Raw genomic sequence first — 22,493 nt, forward strand, 5'->3', positions numbered from 1 at the left:
CATGTATCCAGAAGGCAGCAGGGCAGTGGAAGCCTGGAGAGGTTGGTGCTGCCCAAAGCAAGAAGAAAAGGAGAGTAGAGGGTTCCTCTCAGGTCTCCTGCTCTTTCTGTGAGGATCCTGTGTTTATTTTTCCACCGAAAGAGTTGTCAAGTACTGGAAGGCTGCCCAGGGAACTGGTTGTGTCACCATCTCTGGAGGTATTTAAAAGACATGTAGATGTGGAGCTTAGGGACAATGTTTAGCATTGGAGTTGGCAATGCTAGGTTAAAGGTTTGATTCAATGATCTTAAAGTTCTTTTGCAACATGAACAATTCCCCAATTCTATGATCACTCACCCCATCCTGTGCATGGAGGCGAAGCAAAGTCAGCTGCAAAGCAGCCCCATGTGTAGAGGTGCTGAGGGGATGGTGAGACTGCCACAGCCCAGCCAGGGAACGTCAGGTCTGTGAATGAATGCTGGAAAGATGAACGAGGCTCAGACCTTGGAAGTGGTAATCTGACAGCACTAATGTCAGATAGGATCTGAGGTACTTTGTCAACGTGTCTGGATTTTAATGATAGATTCAGCCACACGTGAAGAAATTTTAGACAGTGATTCGGACTTTAGGTGGTTTTTTTATTTTATGTCTATCACTTTAACCTGCTGAGTAAAAACATACCAGTTATTACTAGGAACATGTAGTTGTATGACTTATAAATTACTCCAAAAAACATCCCATGCTACACATGTAGCTATTATAGAAAGACTGTTGGACTGGTTTGTGAAAATAGAAATTATTTACCCAAATGACAGAATGCTTTTCTGTGTGTCTTCTTGCTTCTGTTCTGTTGCCTTTGCATGCTTAAATTGAAGATCTGCATTCCTGGGCAATTTTTACTTTCTCCCTACTCTCTTTTGTACGGTTACTTATTTTGTTTCACTCTGTTGCCTCCAATACTTTCATGTTTTTGAGGTATAAAAATGATATTATCGTTCAATATTGCCTAATGTTTTCATAGTTTTATCACTAGGCATATTAAGATTGATTCATCATATTTAAAGGTGTATATAACCATAATCTTGTTGTAGCAGAGGAAAAATTGTAATTATCCTACATAAATACTTTGATACAGCACAATGCTCTAAGTCATAAGTAAAATGGCTGCTATTCAGCTGTGTGGATCAGGTGATGAAACAAACTATGAGAAATAAAACTGTTGAAAATTGAGAAAGAATAGTATTCTTATGGCTGTTTAGACAAGACTGAACAAAAAGATACAGTTCTGCTCACAGACTTAAGTCTGTAGCTTTCCTTAGACCTTGATGTACTTGGTGCCCTTCCACAACGTTGCCGCTGCAACTGGAGCATTATACTTAAAATCCAGATTTATCTCTGCTAAAAAGAATATGAAGATTATAAATTCAAAAGCTGCCAGGGCAGTCAGAGATTAGCTAACATTTATTTTAAATGGAATTTTCAAAGCAGTGGCATTTTTTTAGTTTCTACATTGAAGAGTAAGTACATGATAAGCCCAGGATGTTTTCATTTATCAGAATAATGGCAGCACCCTTAGCTGGACAGACGCTGAAGAAAAAGCACAGGTTGCTGCTGAGCCGAGGCTGTTGTAGCAAGTCAAACAACTCGATGAAGTGTTGCCAGGCCTGCCTGAGCAGGGCTTGTGTGAACTTGGTTTGGTTTGGTAACCACGAGAGCTAAAAATTGTCAATGCTTTTCATTTGTTCAGTTATGTTCTCAAGCTTTAGAGTACATGGTTTCAAGGTTTTCAAGGCTTGCAATCATGATGTATATAAATGTAGGGGAAAGGAAGGTAAAAGTGCAGATATTACAATACAGCCAACGACCCCAGGACTTCGGGCTTCAAGTACTCTTCATGTGCTGAAGGACTCAGAATAAAAGTTACAGGAGTTGGCAGTGCTGATGAATGGTCTGTTCATTTCAATGTCTTTTGCAATGATGGAAAGATTGTCCATGTAATGGTCTTAACCTGCGTCTATTGTTCTCGCTTTCACCAGGAAGGTAATGTAGCATATCCTAGGGAAAAGGATTCTAAAGAAATGTGGGTTATAAATGGCTACTGCTACTATGAAATGTTGCTATAGGAAAAACAACTGTACACAAAGTCCTGCACATTCTTCAGTTTCCAGAATGGGGTATAAATCATTTGTTGTGTGTACTCTTACCAATGTTTTTGTAGCCTTTTCCATGTGCTGAGCATGTGTCTAGGATACTTCATCTTTCACAGCCTGACATAAGTCTTAATTTACTATTCTCTTGCTCTTTTAATTATTTGGAAACAAAATGTGGTCATCTACATAGTTATTTTAATACTATCTATTTCTATACTCATTCTATGGTTTTAAAAGGTTCAGTAAATGGTTTGGACCTTTCAGCTCATCTCTGATTCCAGTCTCAGATTTTCACCTGTTTTTTCTTATATGTTCAATGAGTGCAGCTTGCAACAAAACCAAGAGACTATGATTTGTCTCTTGCTGTTAGTGGAGAAAATAAACGATAAAATTATTTGCAATATAACCACTTTTTACACATCTGCTTTTAAAAACATGGACAGCTTTTCTAGTCAAGAAAGTTTCTCAGCTGCAGCTTGTAGGAACTGGGGTGGGAAAGGAGAAAAGGGTATTGCATGTCGTGGCTGCCTGCTTTTGTGTTCTTATGTGGGAATACACTACCCAGAACTGGCAGAGCTGGCTTTCTGTGCTAGGGGGACAGTGGATCTGGCCCAATAAGGCCATTCTTGTGCTTGAAGATTGAGGGCATTCTGGCCCTCAACAAGGCATTTCACAATACCGGAATAAATATTGACTGCATAGTTAACCTGAAAGAGTTAAGTTTAATTTAGCTTCTACAAACTGCTTCTTAAAGGCTTTTGTTTGCTCATCTCCACTGGATCTTAAACAGAGACATTGTGTTGCTATGGAAAATAGTGAGCAAGCAATAACAAATGCTTCACATAGAAGCAAAGCACCCTGTTAGCCATCATCCATGCAGACATGACTGAGAGTGGAAAAGAAAATACAGGGAAAGCTATGAAACCAGTTCCGGTGTTCATTCTGCCCTTAAGTGAAATATGACCTAATTTTCTGCTTTCAGCGGTGCACAGTGGCATTCACGTGATCCTGGAGAAGAGGGTCATTTGCTGATAGCAATTTAATGATTTGAGAATACCCACCACAGCCATGAGTATCAGTCTGAAACAAGAGAGTCTGAAAAGCTTTGTCTAAGTTACACTGCACATATGGACATCTTATGCTAAGCCAAAAAGGATAAGGTTTTTTTCTTCTATGATTTTATTAATCCCAAGAAATTTCTTCATGAGACATATGTGGGAATATAATACCCGCAGTCCAATCAAACTTCATGTTGCCTGCAGCAACATGAAAGCATTGGAGAAATATAAATTAGGAAAATTTGACATAGGCCTTGATTTTTGCTTTCCCACCTAAGACGCTTTCCAGGGCCAATCTTGAAATTCAACACAGCACCATTCTGTTGGAAGAAAGCAGAAGTAGCACAGTAGAGCTATTTTATTTTAAAAAATAAGACTGCTACAGCTTAATTTTTTGAAATGGTCACATAGGACCCAACCTATTTTAAACAACTGAATCTTTTCATTCTGAAGTCTCTGCCTTTTTTCCATCTATCTGCAGTTTTCTTTTTATAAGGCTCTTGACTAAACAAAGTTAAAGTAAGTACTCATACAGGGTACTGAATCTGACATTGTGACTCCTTTGATTTGGTTTCCTGCACCAGAAAAATAAATTAGTCATTAGTTACCAGGAAGGTAATGTACCTGCAACATAACAAGGTGATCCTGCAGATAAAGTAACATAGACTTTTCTGGACATCAAAACTATGCAATAATATTTCACTTCTCCCTTCGTAAGGAATCAAAGAGAGCCTCGGGTACTCCAGTTCAAACCACATCACAGCTGAAGTGTCCAAAGAGAATCTAAAGTTTCAGAATCAACCACTGCTATGTAAAACAATGCCACAGGAACATTCCCATGTCAAAGCCACAATTTTTATAGCCATTTGAATACCTCTTTCATGCAATGAGCAATCAGTTCAAATATATACCTTATTCCAACTAAAACAGAGATCCACTGTAGATCTGTTCAAGGAGAGTACTTAGCCTAGACTCTAATCTCTAGAAATTGGCATAATTTGAAGGCTCTCAAGAGAACAAACACTCAAATTACAGACTGTTAAAATAGGAAATATGCTGGAGTTCTACTGGCACAATTTGTTGGACACTTCTCCAGTTATGCGGCTGTCCAAATATAACTGCTTTGTGCATTAGTTTGAAAGGCATTAAGGGTCATGTTTTCTATACATGAACTGAGATGAGGACTGCAGATCTGACTTGCAAAACCAAATAAAGATGGGAGGCCTCAAGCATGGCCCCTAAACTTGTCTATGGAAAGCTCTTCTACAGGTATACCGTGATGGCTATAGGAACCGAGCTAGCTTTGCATGAAGGAGGGGTAGAGATCAGATGTCTGTCTTCTATTGATGTCTTGAGCTGCTTCCTACTTTTCCACCTTTTACAGTCTAATGCCTCAGGAGATTACCCTAGTTATCCCAAAAAGCCATTCAGCTCCAGATGGAGGCAGAACAGGACAGAAAAATGGTAGTGTCTCCTTCTGTGCCTAGAAAAGATGGGCTCATGTGAACGCAGCTCACATACATTGTAGCTGACACAACCTTGCTCCTCCTTTCTTCTCTTATTGCAAGCAGAAAATTATCCAGACTGCGCAAAGCAGGATGAATGTGAAAGCAATACTATGACTGATGGCTCCATCCTGAGTTCTGCTCACAGCTGAATAGGAAAACATACATTCGCGGGGCCCTTGCTTTGTGTAGAAACTGGAGTTCCTCCTTCCAACACTCTTCTGAATCACTAGAACTGGCCCAGGCAAGTCTATGGAGCTGCGAATATCAGGGTGGAGAGGAAAAATAAATTGTTTTTGAGGTTCTGCATTTTCCCCAACACAGGCAAGAAAGGAAATCCCAGTTTCTCACTAGTAAATGTGCCCACTTCTTCAGTATTGTGTTTTTTTCTTAAAGATTATTTCTAGCTGAATCTTATGGTTTCTGAGGACTAATTTCACTGTGCGTGAGTTCACAACATCAGAAGTATCTTAGGAACCTACCTATCTTCAGACATCCAAATGCATTGAAAAGCACGTGTCCTGAATAGAAAGAGCAAGAGACTTAACTTTATGTACACTAGCAGAAAATTGAAGAATCATCTGCCACCTAAAAATCCTTTGTCTTCTCAAAACTTCCTTAATGCAGGACATACAAGAACACTAGTTTTAACTTATTGTGAGTTGTTTAACTTTGTGAGGCTGAAAACAAAGGATGTTTTACCTGTTACACCAGTCTAATTGTGGACTTTACTTACAGACATCACATTTTACATCAAATTTTCAATTAACTGTTCTCAAAATTAATGAACTAAATCAAATAACACATTAAAAATAAAACTAATTATTTGCTCGAAAAGCATAAGCTGTGTCTGTATCAATTTGAATTCATATCTGTGATGGGTTTGGCTGGGATAGAGTTAAATTTCTTCATAGTGACTAGTGTGGGGTTGTTTTCTTGGCAATAGTGTTGATAACCCTGTTCATGTTCCAGTTACTGCTGAGCCCTGCTTACACAGAGTCAGGGTCTTTTGTGCCTCTCACAGCACCCCACCAGTGAGCAGGCTGGGGGTGCGCAAGACACTGGGAAGGACACAGCTGGGACAGCTGACTCTAAGTGTCCAAAGGGCTATTCCATGCCATATGATGCCATCCTCAGCATATTAGACTGAGGGAAGAAGAAAGAAGAGGATCGAGTTTGGAGTTATGGCTTTTTTCTTCCCAAGTAACCATTATGCATGACGGAGCTCTGCTTTCCTGGACATGGCTGAACATACGTCTGCTGATGGGAAATAGTGAATGAATTCCTTGTTTTACTTTGCTTGTGTTCATGTTTTTTCCTTTACTTATTAAACTGTCTTTGTGTCAACCCGTGAGTTTTCTCAGTTTTACTCTTCTGATTCACTCCTCCATGCCAGTCAGGGGGAGAGAGCAAGTGGCTGTGTGGTGTTTGGTTGACAGCTGAGGTTAAACCATGACAGCATCACAAGCTGTACAGAAAAAACACCTTTCTTGTGCAACAGGATCTCTGAAGTAAATATCGAGCAATGATAAACAGGGTATTTTACTTTTAAAACCTCAGTTTGGAGAAAGCTCTCTGAAAATGGCTAAAGGTCTTGAGCTTCACTGACTGAGCATTCTCTGCAGTTTCTGGTGGAAGACCCATGAAAGGAAACAAACATGTGCCTGCCCTTTGGATGTCGGGGAGGAATTTATGGGCTGACTTTCCATCACATAAAGCTGTGTTCCCAATTCTCACACCAAAACATCTACTGCTAGAAAAAGCTGTTTGAATGGTGTTTCAGTAATTTTGAATAGTTCAAGCCTGCATATTCACCTGGACTCCAGAGCAATTTGAAGCTTGGAACTGGGACATTAGAACTAAAATAACAAAAATGGAATGACACATGACTTTCCAGGATCCGGAAGGCTGCTTCTCTCCAGGTCCCTACTTTATTCAGGAAATTATCTTTTTTATAATGTTGACATTCACATACACAAATGGGAATTTCCTGGACCTGACACCGAAATCCACACAAAAGGCAGCAGCAGGCTCAGAATGAAATGAAGTGCTAAAGGAAATAAGAATAATAATCTTGAATTTCATTTATTGTTCTTTTTCAAATCTTTGTTTGGCAATGTTTCTATGAAAAGATTGAAGTTTAGAGTTTCACACATATTTAACACCTGGTTAAACACCATGTAAACCCATGGCAATGGCCAAATACATCTCATTAAGGAAAACTTGTGACTACTGTCCTAATTAAGTCCCACGCTTTTCTACATACTATCATGAATTGATTCTTTAGAAGCTTTTTCAATAAAACATCTGTCCCGATTAACTGTGTCCAAATTAAGTGAAATATATTTTATTGAAATAACCATCTCCAGCTGTGGTTCTTTATATCATTTGAAAATGTGTTTCTAATAATGCTGTTTGCAGGACAGCAGAAGGCAAATGTTTTTACAAAGTAAACCAAAAATATTGACACTGTAAAATAGAATTCTTCTTGACACCTGCCAGTATTCAATCCTGCGGCTGTCACGTCCCCTCCTTTTTTGACTTGCTATATGTACTAACTAACTTTCGCCAGCATCTTGGCAATGTTCTGGCTTTAAATCTTCTGTGGAATGCTACAGGTTAATATCTTTTACCTCCATTCTTTCACCCTCAGAGGTCAGAAGTTTATTTACTTCACCTTGGAGCAGCCTACTTCAGTAACAATTCATGAAACAAGACTATATTAAAGAAAGCAATGTTGATTATATTGGAAACTAGAGAGAAGTAGTAAATGAAACAAAAGTCGAACAGAACAAACTTTCATGTATCTGGCAACTGCACAAAGCCTAGCTCACCAGGTTATAATCTCATGGTTACTACTGATATTTTCAATCACATTAGAAAAATGTATCAGTGCTCATCTGACCTTTCTTCTCATAATATGGTCCACAGATCTGTTACAACAGGAATTTCAGCCAGCAGCGGCTTCAGGGAAGAACAGTCCTGGCAGTCATGAACAGCAGGGAAATGCTTCATCTTTTGAAGCTCCTTTCAGCTGACAAAACTCTCCCTTGTTAGGATAACTGACATCCAATATTTTTTAAGTGGTAGGTGCCCTAAATATATTTTGAGGTCACAAAAAACAAGCAACTGTTTCACCAACTTGAGAACACGGCTAGTTCTACCCAGTGATGACAGCATCTCCAAGCCTTTGCGTGGCAATTCCAGCTTGCTGCTAGATATGTCAGAATATGTTGTCCTTATGAACTGATAAAAGGAAATCTTTAGCTTAGCTCACACACTTGCATCTCTCTTTATGAAAGCTCCACTGATCTGCCACTGGGAAATTACTTTCTTCAAAGGAGAGAAGCAGAATTATTTCTTGAATGCAGTAATACAAAATTAAGTGTATTGTACTTAAATATGTCTTCTTTAGGCAAAGGCTCCTGCCATAAGGAAGGAAACTGCAGAGAGTGAGGCAGGCTTATCAACGAGCAGAATTTAACATACTATAATAGCTGGTACATTGAAGTCTTTAATACAAAAGGCAAGAATACTTTGCCTTCAGATTGTCATTGCTTTTAAAATTAGACTTAGATACTTTATCAAGTCCCCAATATTCCTTGAATTTCTTTAGTTGGTGACTGCCAGAGTGTTTAAAAAAAAATTGGTTGTCAGAATTAAGAGACCTGATCTCATTATAGCAATCTGTCAGCTTCAGGTTCAGAAGCCTATCATGATAAATAAAAAGTGGTCACTCAAAAACATAAACTGTGGATGGCAAGTGCAAGGGCATCCGCTGAGGTATTTCGGTTTGCATGTCTGAGCTCTGAAGTTTTGCAGGACTGGGATGGGGTGGATGGCCTAGGAAATTCTTTAATATCCACACATGAACGAAACTTTTCAAGACAGAGAAATACATCTCTAACACAGAGATGCATTCATGGGATGTATTCCTGTTCTTCTTGGTTATGAAATCAAACTGTCACACCTAGCACCCATCTCTTATCCACTGGAGGATAAGAGTGCTCTCTCTTTTAGGTGCCTGTTGTCAGAATCCAGTTGCAGTAATCTCTTCAAAATGTCTCATTTCCCACATTTCCCTGTTGTGAGAGCACATAATAGATAACCAGAACTGACATGAGATTACAGCCATGTAGAGAAAAGTGCGAGATACACAGTGTTTTGAAAGAGGAATAGAGTGCCAGAAGCAAGAGCAGAGAAGAGCAGGCATGACAGCCTTAAGATGGCTTGAAAGAAGGGAGAAAAGTCATGGAAACGATGTCAGGCAAGAAGCAGGAAACTGAAAACAAGGAATGGAAACTATTCACTATATTTATGGTAGGAAGGAGAGGTTCAAAGGTATTAGAACCAGGGATAAAATGCATGGAAGAGTGAGAAGGCTGTGAAAGTGAGGTAGAGGAAGTGAAGACAGCTAAGGGAGGTTAGAGACTGAGGCAATCATCATTAATTATGAGGAATGGATGAGAAAGGGGGAATTAAGTTACTTGAGACTTGAATTAACTGTTGATGAAAGCAAAAAGAAATAGAAACAGAACGAGGAAAACGTTTAGGGAATGATAAGAAAAAGAAGGGACATGAAGATATTGGGATACAGCGAAGAAGGGTAGACAAGAAAAGATACTGTAATGCAGACAGGAGCACAGGTGAAAACAGAAAAAAGAAATCCAACCCCCAGTCAAAAAGAAAAAGACTTTCTTGTCTTAATCTGTCAAGGTAGGAGAAAGATGAGGTGATCCATTGTTCACATATTTTTTCATTTTGTAAAAAACCATACACTGTTTGGAAATTACAGAAATAGTAGAGTAACTTTAGTTACCATTTCATGCTTCTGCAAGGCTAATCCTCTTCTCGATGCCCATGTTAATTCCTCCAGAGATTACCTTGTCATTCACAACTACATTGAAGGATCAATATAAATGCATCCAAATGTATTTGAATATTTCCATTTATCCTCCTAATCGGCTTTAGGTTAGTCCTGTAATTGTAATGACTGACACTTGCTTTGTCTGAACCTTTCCACAGTAAACTGTTCCTCCAGGAAACCATTTACCCAACTTACCCGAACACACACCAGTATTAATTGGCACATGCATATGAAGTAACGGAGACGTAAGCACAACATAATCCTTGCGACGTAGTGTAATCCTCAGTGTTACAGATGAAGAAGCTGATTTAGAAAGGCATTTGAGGACAAAGATGTTTTATTGTATCCTAGAGACTTAGGCAGCTGTCTGTACTGCTTCTAATTATGATTTTGCTGTCAATTGGATTCATTGCCCCAAGAAATTTACTTTGTATTTCAGGTCAGTGAGCATATCTTGATTTCTATGTATTTTATAAGATTGCTGCAAAGCTTGCCTAAATAGTAGATTTATCCTGAAGGAGGTAAGAAAATATACTTTTCAGTTAAGTAAGAGTAATTTTCGAGGGAGTGTTGCTATAAAGTACTCTCTAAGGCTTTTTATATTTACTAGCTATTCAAATCTCTCAAACTCTTTCCATTAATTTCAACAGGCACTGAATTATACTGAAAGTTAAAGCCTGGCTGAAGCATTAATGTAGAAAAATATGATATAAAGTGTGAACCACTACATTCTCAACATTGTGATCAGGTCACAAATGAAAAAAAAGTAGCTTGAAATATGTGCCAGAATTTTTTTGAGCAAATCAGTGCAATTTCATGTCAGTTTACTGGAGCAGCCATTTCATGAAGCAGTTAACCAGCTGCTCACATATTCCTATTTCACCCATGTTAACAAAATTGTTCAAATATTGATAGTTCAGTACTACTACTCATATGTAGAACCACACTTTCAAATGTTCATGTTTTGTCTGTATTTAAACAATTGTATTTAAACAAGCACATGATGCACATTGCAGGACACTTACTGTGTAGGAGGCCACAAACTGTGCAGCAAGGCTGCCTGGAACCCAATCTGTCCAAACATAGTAATATTATCTATAAAAAGTAAGCTGTAAAATGATAAACTGAAGAAAATTAGTATAAATTGGGTGTAGGTATGTGAACAATAAATTATGTTAGAAGGAAAATAGGCTCAAATTTCACCTTTCCTCTCCTTATTTCCTAACTGAGGAATCTTATCTTATTGTTATTCATATTTTTGGGGCTTGGAACACATTTATTTTTTCCCACTAAACTGCTTAGTAAACCACAGTGTTATCCATTTACTGATCAAACCTTAATTAGATTACTTACATGCCAAAATAACCCCAGTCACTTGTGTGAACCACAGTGACTTCAAATAATTTCGAAAGAAAGCACAGGCACTGAAGCCATCTCCCCCTCTCATGGGGAGACGCTGCCTGCAAGATCACAGTCATGCCAAGGATACAATGTGCTCTGCAGATGGTTCCCTTCCATCTCAAGTTTGAAGACAGAGATGTACTGAACAAGCCTTTTGTCACATTCCTATTGAAAAGTTAATGGCCAACAACCAACTCTGAGCAAAAAAGAACAGTGCGATATTCCCCTTCAATATAAAAAAACTATTGATAGCCTTTTAGCAACAGCAACTCATTTGGTATTTCCTAAGTGAAGACTTGATTGATGGTACTTGGAAGGGATAATGATTTCAAATAGTAGAACTAGAATGGAGTTAAATCCTGGTTAATTGTAATGCATGCCTGCTCACACCAGTTATCCTCCCTTTTCCTGTCTGAAGAATAATACTCCATGTATATATTGTGAGGGGGAGAAAGTTGAAGCAAATTCCCTTCCAGCATTTTTTACCTTCAGTCAGAATTTTTTTCCCCTGGTAAGAAAATGCTATTCCCAGAATTTTATATGGAGCAACTGCAGGAAAATGAATTTAAAAAAACAGTCCCCAGTGAGTAGCACCTTTAGTCACAGCAACGTGAGTGGTGAAAACCTGATCATGTTCCTCAGAAATTTTCTATAGTACCAGTCAGTGCCCAATGAGAAGGGCACTCTCTTGCGGGGGTATCTTACAGCCAGACTGCATCCCTGCAGCAAGCTTGATGTATACTTCATGTAACAGAAACTTTTTAGGGATAAAGTGTAATAAACAGACCAGGCAACAGGATGACCTTTCCCTGAGGAACTGAGAATAATCACTACACAAAGGCATAAGGATAATTTTAACAGCTCTTCGCACAGGTTAATTTTGGTCTTCTTTTCTGACGGCCATTTACATACAAGTGTCATTCTGTAGCACCAATTCTTCCTACGGTTTCAGAATGAAGCAGGTTTTTCTTAGCAATGAGAAGCACACAACAGTTGTGAAATGCCATTGCAGATCTTGCCAGCAGAAACAGGGAAAGAAATGTTCTTCGCTCTCTGTAACAACAACTGTGTCTGTAAACTAATTTGTGTTTTGTTTAAGATTAAAATCACAGTTGGCTTTAAACAATAGTGGGACTAATGAAAGGAACTGGACAATTGGTTGGGAGAGTGACAGAATGGAGAAGGAAGAGACACCTTGTTCTTAGATCTGAGTTAATCCACACCACTCTAATTTGTCAACCCACAAAGAAGCTAATAGAACTGCAGGACTCCAAAAAATTAAAGTCTTGCTGTTAATGCTTGATTTTACACATATTGAAGTGATTATCTGGTGGGTATTCTTCTTAAGTGAAAATGCAGTAACAGTTATCATGTGAAAATAAAGTAGCCTCTGCTCCTCTGAAGCACCTAAACCTAACGACTTTGGCGTTTAATAGATTCAGTCCATATGTAAGCAAGTGATGTGGAGATGGCAGGTTTTCAATCTTTTGTTTGCTTTCTTGATATTTTCCAGCATTTTGTAGATATCCATTTCTTATCAATTATCCCTGCAGTATTATTTCTGATGAGGGTATTGCCTCTGACAGATCTGAATCCGTACTGCAAGCTTTCATTGAATTGCCAGAATTACTTCACTCTCCATTTGAGCCTTTCCCCACTCAGTTTAGGAAAGATAAAGGCATCTGTGTTTTCATTTGCATGCATATCTACTGATGCTTGTCATTCTTTCTAACCATAAGGAATATTTTTTGGACCAGCTTTCAAAAAAACCCACTTCCTTTCTATCAGACCTTAGTGCAACTACAATTATAGATATAAACTCACAGACATATTAACACAGGTTTTTTTTTCAAATTAAAGTGTAATGAAATGCTAAAACTGTAATAAATTTTTGTTTTGGATTAGCCTCTTAACATTTATATATGTCATAACTTTATGAAGCCTATAAGGCTTAATACTGACTGTAATTGATTTTACTCAGTAACTGTCATATACATTCCCTTGAGATATCATATGCCTCATCTCAGGTAAGAAAATTAAATTTTAAATTACATTTAAAATTTAATAATATGCAAAGCAATATTTTGTAATAATATCCAGGAAAAAGTATGTAAACTGCTCCCCTTCTTAGTACCATAATGTAGGATCTCCTCTAATATTTCAAAAATCTTAATAAAGGCTTTTGCTAATAGCCCTCAGAAACAAAGGGATATGAAAAGCATCTAACATATTTTGCATGTATTTACAAAGAAGACCTCTAAGATAAACATAAATTTTACCTTTTTGTTATTGGCTGTGAGCTAAGACTGTTGACACCACTAAGCAGTCAAACTCTTAATATCTGAGTAGCTTTTTTTAACAGTACGGTTTCTTGCCCCAAAGTGAAATTTTGCTTCTGCTTCTCTTAAAAACATTTTGACTATAACAGTGGATGGCTTTTTCAAGTGACTGCCTTGTGAAATGCGGTCAGTGTATTCAGTGCATTGATGGGCTGCATGTCCCAGGCTTTTCAGGCAGTTGCTCAACTATGTAAATTTCTCTGTTTTCCATTTCCAAAATCATAAACAAATACCAGGAAAAGGCAACAATGGGGATTGCTCTAGATTTACATCATTTAGACAAGATAAGACTGCTTCTGGCTTTATTCTAGACTGTTTCCCCATGTATAGGATAGCATGTAAAAGGGGAGAGGTTCATAATAAGTTGCACTCTTCAGAGAACAAAGGAGAAGTATCTTTTTTCTTATCTGCAGTTTATGTTCATATCTCATTGGCAAACTCCCATCTGTCTGATGTTACGTAACTACATATTTCTATTGCTTATACTGCTGAATGCTGGGTAGAGCACTCACCAAATCAGTCATCTATAAAGATACTTGGCAGTCACTAAAAATCAGAATAGAATCCCCAGAGGGTGAACATATTTCAATTTAGGTTAATATTTCATTTAAGAAACACATTCCTGTTCTATTTTGGTTTGCAGGATGCCAAAGAACATGTTCTGGGCATGATTTGTACTGAAAAACAGAGAAAATTCCACTTTTTCCTATCATATAAACCTACTTATCATTTATAGATAAGATCATTAGACCGAGCTCAAGTTGGAGGGCAGTATCTAAATCTTTGTGCTATTAGTCAGCCATTTATGAAGGAGCTTCTTAAAGCTCTGTAATAAATAACATAATCAGTTCTAGCAGTGTGTCCTTGTTTTCTTTTATAAATGGCCAGCAAAGAGAAAGGTTAATTAAAAGTCTATTATTTCTCAGACATAAAACTACTTTCCAAGCATTTCTTGTCACACAAGAAATATTCCAGAAAGCTGATTTTCTGATAGTTATGTAAAAGTCATCTTGTTCAGAGGTCCCTGCAATTATCGGTCCAGTCCATGGAACAAAAATTATTAAGTAGCTAGGAAACTTTGTTATGAAAAATGTGGTAACTTTTGCACAAGAGATATATATATATATATGTGCATGCACACACATTCACCGACACAGGCATGGAGAGGGGGTGTCCAGCATTTGTGTGTTTTTATCTTGTGTTTGAAATAGATAGAAATCTCTGATTTAACTTATTGGAAGTACCAGGCCAAATTTTTTAAAGTGGCTACTTAGCTGAATTCCAGGCACTAAGATTTTGATTTTCAGAGGGAAGTTAGGTTTGAAATTTAAACCATGACCATCTTTTATTGGAGTCACCTTTTCAAAGTGCAAACATCTAAAACACATCTGAGTCAGGTATTAAAAATAAGATCTGTGACTGAAAGCTCTGATACATAAAGACCAGAATTTTGACATGATGTAGGAGACAAATTATAGACTATGGGCACTTGGATACCGCAAAGAATTATCAAAATGCCATTAAACTCTTATGAATACAAAAACTACTTTCATCAAAAATTGGCTATAATGAAAATATAACTGTAAAAAGTCTTCTACCAGAAGTCCTTGTTTCATTTTAAAGCTGTTCTTAAAAATAATAAAGATCTTTAGATTACGAAAAAAGTAGTTTAACCAATCAGTACCTCTACAATTATGTTTTCCATCATATCTTGTTTCATACACTTTCTGACCATTAATCAAAACTTATACTGTCTTCTTATTTCTATTCAGCAGCTAAAATCAAACCAAAATCAAAGCATTCAAATTGAATGATATACAGCAAGTTTCCATTCTTCAATGAGGAGAAGACAGGCTATTCTCCAGGCTATAATCCTCCCAAAAGCATGACGTATGAAGGCCAAGTCCTATCTGCTGCTGCAAAATAAGAGTTCAACTGCCACTGAGAAATACTGGCTATTTCCAGAGTCCTAGGCAGGTATTTTTGGGGAAAAGGGGGCTTATGCATATCTCCTGAGTCTTTGTTGCCTGCCTGGTCCAGTATATTTTGTTGCCTGCCTGTTGCGCATGTCACATGTCAAGAACTGTCTTCACTCCAAGGCTGAAGAAGCAATGTTAATTTTCTTTCTTCCATACCAGTAAACAAAAGACTTTTCACTTGAAGATAGCTGGTTAAGGATGTTATTAAGAGAGGTTTTGAACAAAGAGAAACGTTTGATATCCTTCTCCAAACACAGTAGGATTAGTATAGCACCGATGGTTAATTTTCACACAGTTTCTGTGCACAAACGGTGTGTAATTTGGAGGATTAAAGTAAAATTCTGATCTCACTGACATCAGATGAGATACTGCAGTGGTTAAGGTGGTTCTTGGCTTCCCAGACAGCCATTGGAGTCAATATGTTTCTAATAAGATGGAGACTCACTAGGGGCCAGGTTCTCTATTAGTTTAAATTCTAAGAGTAGCAGGAGTTGTGTAGAAGGTTAGTAGATGGAAAATGTTTTCTGCTTTCCCTAAGCTCATGCCCTCAGTCCAGAAATTCAGTTACTGCGTCCAGCATTTGTACTGGCTGAGCTTCTGACTGAGGCTTACTTTATAAGCCTTTTATACAATAGTAATAAAGTAAATACTTAATGTTGTATATTTGCAAAAGAACTCATTTTCAACTGTTTCATTTCTCACTTATTTTGGTTTGGGACAGAATTCTACCTGTTCACCTCTAAGTAATTATCTTTCTTGTATTTTCAAAAGTCTCTTGTACCTACTATTTACTAGAAATCTTCGGTACAGTGGTAGCTGATGTTCACTAAATGTACTACTGAATGAATTATTTAACGCAATCTAAACACAAAACCTATGGCTGGATAATAATGCTGTAACGGAACAAAATGTTGTATTAGAAGATGAAAGTTAAGTGAAGCTTCACACAGTCAGACCTGAGTAATTTCAGACCAGGGAGTTGCAAAGAGTCTGGCAAGTAGCAGGATGATTTGCTGTTGTGTTGGTGACCATGCTGATGTAGAAAACCTGCTCACATCTTGTAAGCATTCCACAAGCACTTCTGGCAGCAGCACAGCACCCCAAGGACCACTGCTGGGGTGTCTGCAACATCAGCTTCCTGGCACTGGCCTCTTTTTCTAGAATAGGGAAGCTGCTTATAGCTGGACTTCTTCAGGATGTGTGTTTCTTGGCACAGCAGAGTGGGGTTTTTAGCTTGCACAGCACCTGCAGCAGTGCTCAGCATCTCCACCCCCTCCGCGACCCTCCCCAGAAGACAGGGCTACACACGTCAGTGGTGCTATGGCCCTAAGTTACTCCTCTTGACTTAATAAATCCTGCACGTCTTCAGGGATGCAGGAGAGAAAGGCTGGGAAGAAAGCTGCAATATACCCATAGATAATAAAACCTGAAAGAATCCTGGTTACTAGTAAACTCTATTTTCCTTTGAGTGCCTATTTATACATGCACTCACATAGTACGTGACTTCAGGCAGTGCCTCCAACATACCACTGCGTAGCTGGAGAAGTGCCCTGGTGTCCTTTAAATAAATCAGAACAGAAGGACAAACGTTTTTTTTTCATGACAGAGCAGTCTTTTGTCTAAAAGTACCTGTATTTGTGTAGTGCAGCTACAGAGAGGGTGAACGGAGTCCAGATGGAGGCTTTGCAATCTGCAGAGAGGAGAACAACCTACAGAGAGGTCACTAGTACCATCTGAGCTGTAGCGGAGGTTCAGGTCGTACTGTGCTGCCCTGTCTCATACCGTGCTGCCCTGCCTTACTGACACTTAACAGGTTTTAACATCATCTGTGATCTCTGTGTGGAGAGAGCTGACCCTTTATGAGCCTTAAGACAAAAATTTCAAAAGACAGGAAACATTTTGTGTGTTTTTCATCCTGCCCATAATTTTTTAAAAAGATATGGATTATATAGAACATATCAGAGTAGTTTAGGCAGAAAAACTCATAGGTTAACTTTCAGCTATGATGGAAACTGGGATTTCTCTCAGAGAGATACACAGGAGGACTCATAAGCATGACATTTTCAGGAAAAATTAAAAAAATGAAAAGGCTGTTTTCACTGAGATGAAGGAGGGAGCTCCATGTGGACCTATCGGGGATGTATTCAGCTCCTCCAAAGACTAGGAGTGCTATCTGACAGAGGCTCTCACTAACACATCAGTGAATTTCACTGTAATGGATCAAGAAATGCCACAGCAGCCCCTTATCCTGAGAACTGCTTTTCTTACTAAAAAGATCTTCTGCGTACTCATTGCCCGGGCTGACAGCTCTGCTGTTCAGTCCCACTTAACCACAGCCCAGGTTGTTTCATGGCAAAAACGTACCAAACAGAACAAGAGATCTAATTGGCTTTGTAGGGATATAGAAATATAATCCTTTCTAGTACTGACAACTAAAGCATCTGCTATATAAGGTGCTCATGTGCTCTAGCTGTGAGAACTAACTAACCTCGGTGCCCTCATGTGTGAGGTGCTGCTGGAGTGCAGGTGGTGGACATGAACTATAATTTTACATGTTTTCATTTTAAAGTAATTACTGACACTTATTTCTATATCATGAGAGAGAATTTAGCTCCCTTCCAGAAAAGCTGTCTCCTATACAAGGAAGTAAAAAGATGAACAAAAGCAGAAGCAATATATATATCTCTTTCCAGGAAAGTTTAGCATCCTTTTCCAGTCCACAAGCGTTAACATCAAAAGCAAGCAGGCATTTATTCTGCACATTCTATACCGATGTCCCAAATTCCAGTTCAGTACACAGGCTGTTCTTTGCACTTTGTTTCTGAACACAGACAAAATAGGAAATAATTTCATTTTTTCACATCATGCGCATCTTCAAAAATTCTAGGAACATACAGCCCGTATATTGAACTGACTTCATAACTCCTTTTTAAACTGAAAAATACAACAGTAGTGCCCTGCTAATGATAATCTCTTTTCTGAATGAACCAAATTTTAGACATGGGTCACAGTCTTCATTCAGAAAATTAAGCAACAAAATTAAAATTACTTTATTTCTATGTATCAAGTGGCTAGTTAGGGGCAGGGACAATACAAAATCACAAGAATAAAAATAAGAGATCATGAATTGTTATGTTGAATGTGAACATTATTATATTCTGCTGTACATTCTTCTAATCTCATACTTATATACAAATGTTAATGTGTTTTAATGATTTGAAAAAAAGTTAAAATGTTGTTATTTCATGATTACATACAACTGCAGACTTTTCAAATGTGTTTTTTTCCAGTATAACTCAGTACTTTGGAACATATAAGTATTTGGTCCATTGAAAGAAGCATCTGAAAATCACGAGAAAATTGTGATTTTTCTTATGGACAAAGCCTCGTGAATAACAGTTATTAACTTCCATTGAAAGCCGTTAAAAAGAATAGTATTTTTTTTCCCTCTGGAAAAGGGCAACATGTTTATCATTTGGGAGGAAAGAAGGCCTTAAGTTGGAAGGAAAGCATCTTCCCAGACAAATTTTACTTGGTATGTGATTATCACACTATGAACACATTACAAAGTGGGACAAATTCACTTAATCTTTCTAGAGGAACTGACATGAAAGAAGGAGAGTCTTTCTAATATAAATGTCCAAGAAACAAATCTCATAGAAAGCAATAGCTCTGTGCTGAATCGTATTACAGAGGCAAGGGTGCCAAAGATTTCAAAAGTAGATGAGGTTGAAAAACAAGTGCATCTGGAGATGTTTAAGAGAAAGGTCAGCTATAGGTTTCCAGATGGCTGATAAAAGACCTGAATAGAGAGAATAATAACTAGTATCCTCTTCCGATATAATTGCCATCATGGAAACATGGTGGGATGACTTGCATAACCGGAATGATATTATGGCTAGCTATGATCTCTTCAGGCATGATAGGCGAGGAAGGAGAGGCAGTGGGGTAACCCTCTATGTTAGAGAGTGTTTTGATACCCTGGAGCTTAATAATGGTGTTGATAGGGTTGAGTGCTTATGGGTAAAGATCAGTGGAGCACCTAACAAGGCAGATATCGTGGTGGGAGTCTGCTATAGACCACCCAACAAGGAAGAAGAGGCTGATGAGTTATTCTACAAGCGACTGGGAGAAGACTTGTGATCACTAGCCCTTGTCCTTGTGGGGGACTTCAACTTGCCAGATGTCTGCTGGAAGTATAATACAGCAGAGACGAAAGAGCCCTGCTAGACCTGCTGTTTGTGAAAAGGCCTTGTGGGAGGTGTGACGGTTGGAGGATGTCTGGGGCACAGTGATCACAAGGTGATAGAATAGTCAGTTCTAGAATTAAGAAAGGGGCAGTCAGTAGAACTGCCACCTTGGACTTCTGGAGGGCAGACTTTGGACTGTTCAGAAGGCTGGTTGATAAAGTTCCATGGGAGACAATCCTTGAGGCCAAAGGAGCCCAAGAGGGCTGGGTGTTCTTTAAGAAAGAAATCCTGGTGGTGCAAGAGGAAGCTGTCCCCGTGTGCTGGAAAATGAGCCAGCGGGGGAGAAAATCAGCTTGGCTCAGCAGAGAGGTCTGAGTGGATATCAGAAAAGAGAGGAAATTATATGAGCTTTGGAAGAAGGGGCATGCATCTCACGAGGACTACAGGAATGGAGTGAGATCATGCAGAGAGAAAATCAGGACTAAAGCCCAACTAGAACTTAGATTGCCCAGTACTGTGAAAGATAATAAAAATCTTTCCACAAAAACAACAAAAGGAGGGCCAAGGAGAATCTCCATCCATTACTGGACACAGCGGGGACATTAGTGATGAAGGATAAGGATAAGGCTGAGATATTTAATGCCATCTTTGCTTCAGTCTCTAATAGTAAGGTAAGATGTTCGTTGGGTACTCAGCCTCCTGACCCGGAAGACAAGAAGGGAGAGCAGAACAAAGCTCCCTTGATCCATGAGGAAATAGCTAAAGACCTCCTTGGCCAATTAGACATTCACAAGTCTATGGAGCCAGATGGGATCCACCAGAGTGTATAGAGGGAGCTGGTGAAGGTGCTCGCCAAACCCCTTTCTATCATCTATCATCCTGGCTGACTGGGGAAGTTCCACTTGACGGGGGGCTGGCTGATGTTACACCCATCTTCAAGAAGGGCCGGAGAGAGAATCTGGGAGACTGCAGGCCTGTCAGTCTGACCTTGATGCTGGGGAAGATCATGGAACAGATCATCTTGAGTGCCACCACACACCACACACAGGACAACCGGGTGATTAGGCCCAGTCAGGATGGGTTTATGAAAGGCGAGTCCTGCCAGGCTAACCTGATCTCCTTCTATGGCAAGGTGACCCACTTGATGGATGAGGTAAAGGCAGTGGATGCAGCATACCTGGACTTCAGTAAAGCTTTTGACACCGTTCCTCACATTATTCTGCATGAAAAACTGGCTTCCACTGGCCTGGACAGGCAAACCCTCTGATGAGTAAAAAACTGTCTGGATGTCTGGGCCCAAAGAGTGGTGGTAAATGGAGCTAAATCCAACTGGAGGTTGGTCACAAGTGGTGTCCCCCAGGGCTCAGTGTTTGATCTGGTTCTGTTCAACATGTTTATCAATGACCTCGATGAGGAGATTGAATGTACCCTTAGTAAGTTTGAGGACAACACTAAGCTGGGAGGAAGTGTCGACCTGCTTGAGTTTAGGGAGGTTCTTACGGAGGGATCTGAACAGGCTGGATCAATGAGCTTGAGACCAATGGTATGAGGTATGAGGCCAATACCATCTTGGCTTCTATCAGAAACAGCTAAAACACGGAAAGGGTTATCAAGCACTGGAACAGGCTGCCCAGGGAGTTGGTTGAGTTACCATCCCTGGAGGCATTTAAAAGACGTGTAGATGATGTGCTTAGGGATATGATTTAATAGTAAACAGGTATGGTTGGACTTGATCTCAAAGGTCTTTTCCAACCCAGAGATTTTATGATTCTATCATCTAGAGGCATCATCTAAATTAATCAATCACAAATCTTTTAAAGTTCAAGCTTAGCTTGGAGAAAGTGTTTAGTTTAGCTCTGATTTCCACTTCACTGAAATTATTAAGCTGCAGTCTTCAGAGTTTACTCAAAGTCACAGAAACTACTGTATGTCAAGATCACACACATGCTCTTTGTTGAGGAAAAACAGTTGTCCATTTGTTCTGCTGCTGTAAATAATGTTAAAGGAGTTCAACACCTGCTTTAGAAAAACAGGCTCAGTAGTTACCACATTTTGCTATAACAGGTGCTGAACTCATCTAACCTTGGTCATGCTGGAAAGCCAACTGTTTTCAGCACTATCTGATGGGAGGGGTAAGCTCTGGTATGTTTATTAGCAATATTAGTTCTGTGGTTATATCTTTGCATTCTTCTGGAATGTAATAGCTAATGGTTTGATTAGGCAATTGAAGTCTCTTCAAAGGGACTTCTTTTGGCTTAAAACCTCTGTGTTACTCCAAGATGGGCGAATGAGGCTGACGCTTGTCTGTACTCATACTTGTGGAAAGTGATTCCTAGAACTACCTAAGAAGTGGGGCTGCCATACAAAACAACAAAGGGTGGTTCTCAGTCCACAGCATGCTGCTCTAAACCATAATGGCACAGCACAGTAAATTGCCTAGTCCCATAAAAAACAAGTCATAAAAAAATGAAAAAAAATCACAAATAAGACCACTAAATTACAGTTAAGCGTTGTCACAACCAAATAGCTCATGTACAACTTCATAAACACTTCAACTGGTGCTCTTAAATTTCCAGAGATATTTACTTTACTCCTCTAAAGAACATTAAAGAAAAGGCATTCTTTGTTATCTGGGACTACTTAGAATCTTTAGCCATTCACTTAACACATCATAATGTCTGTCATAGGCTTTCCTAAAACACCAGGGAAAATGCATACCTCAGGAGAGGCATAAATCTCTTAAAAGGTATTAGTGTAATTAAGTAGGTCACCCTGTAGAGGTGAAGTGCCTGTTAGTATTGGTGGTTTAGTCCTGATGCAGTAGAGTGCTTAAGCAAGTTCCACTAAAATCTGTAGGCAAATAGAGGTGCAACTTCTTTTCTGAGCCTTTAATTGTTATTATGCTCATTCTGGTGCATTTTACCTTTCAGCTCCCAGTGAAGATTCAGCCTTTGAGCACATGACAGAGCCAGATGTCCAAACATAAATTATATGTCAATCTTTCTAGTTTATTGCTCTTCTTCTC

Source organism: Cuculus canorus, chromosome 3 (genome assembly GCF_017976375.1).
Source record: "Cuculus canorus isolate bCucCan1 chromosome 3, bCucCan1.pri, whole genome shotgun sequence".
Classification (NCBI taxonomy): domain Eukaryota; kingdom Metazoa; phylum Chordata; class Aves; order Cuculiformes; family Cuculidae; genus Cuculus; species Cuculus canorus.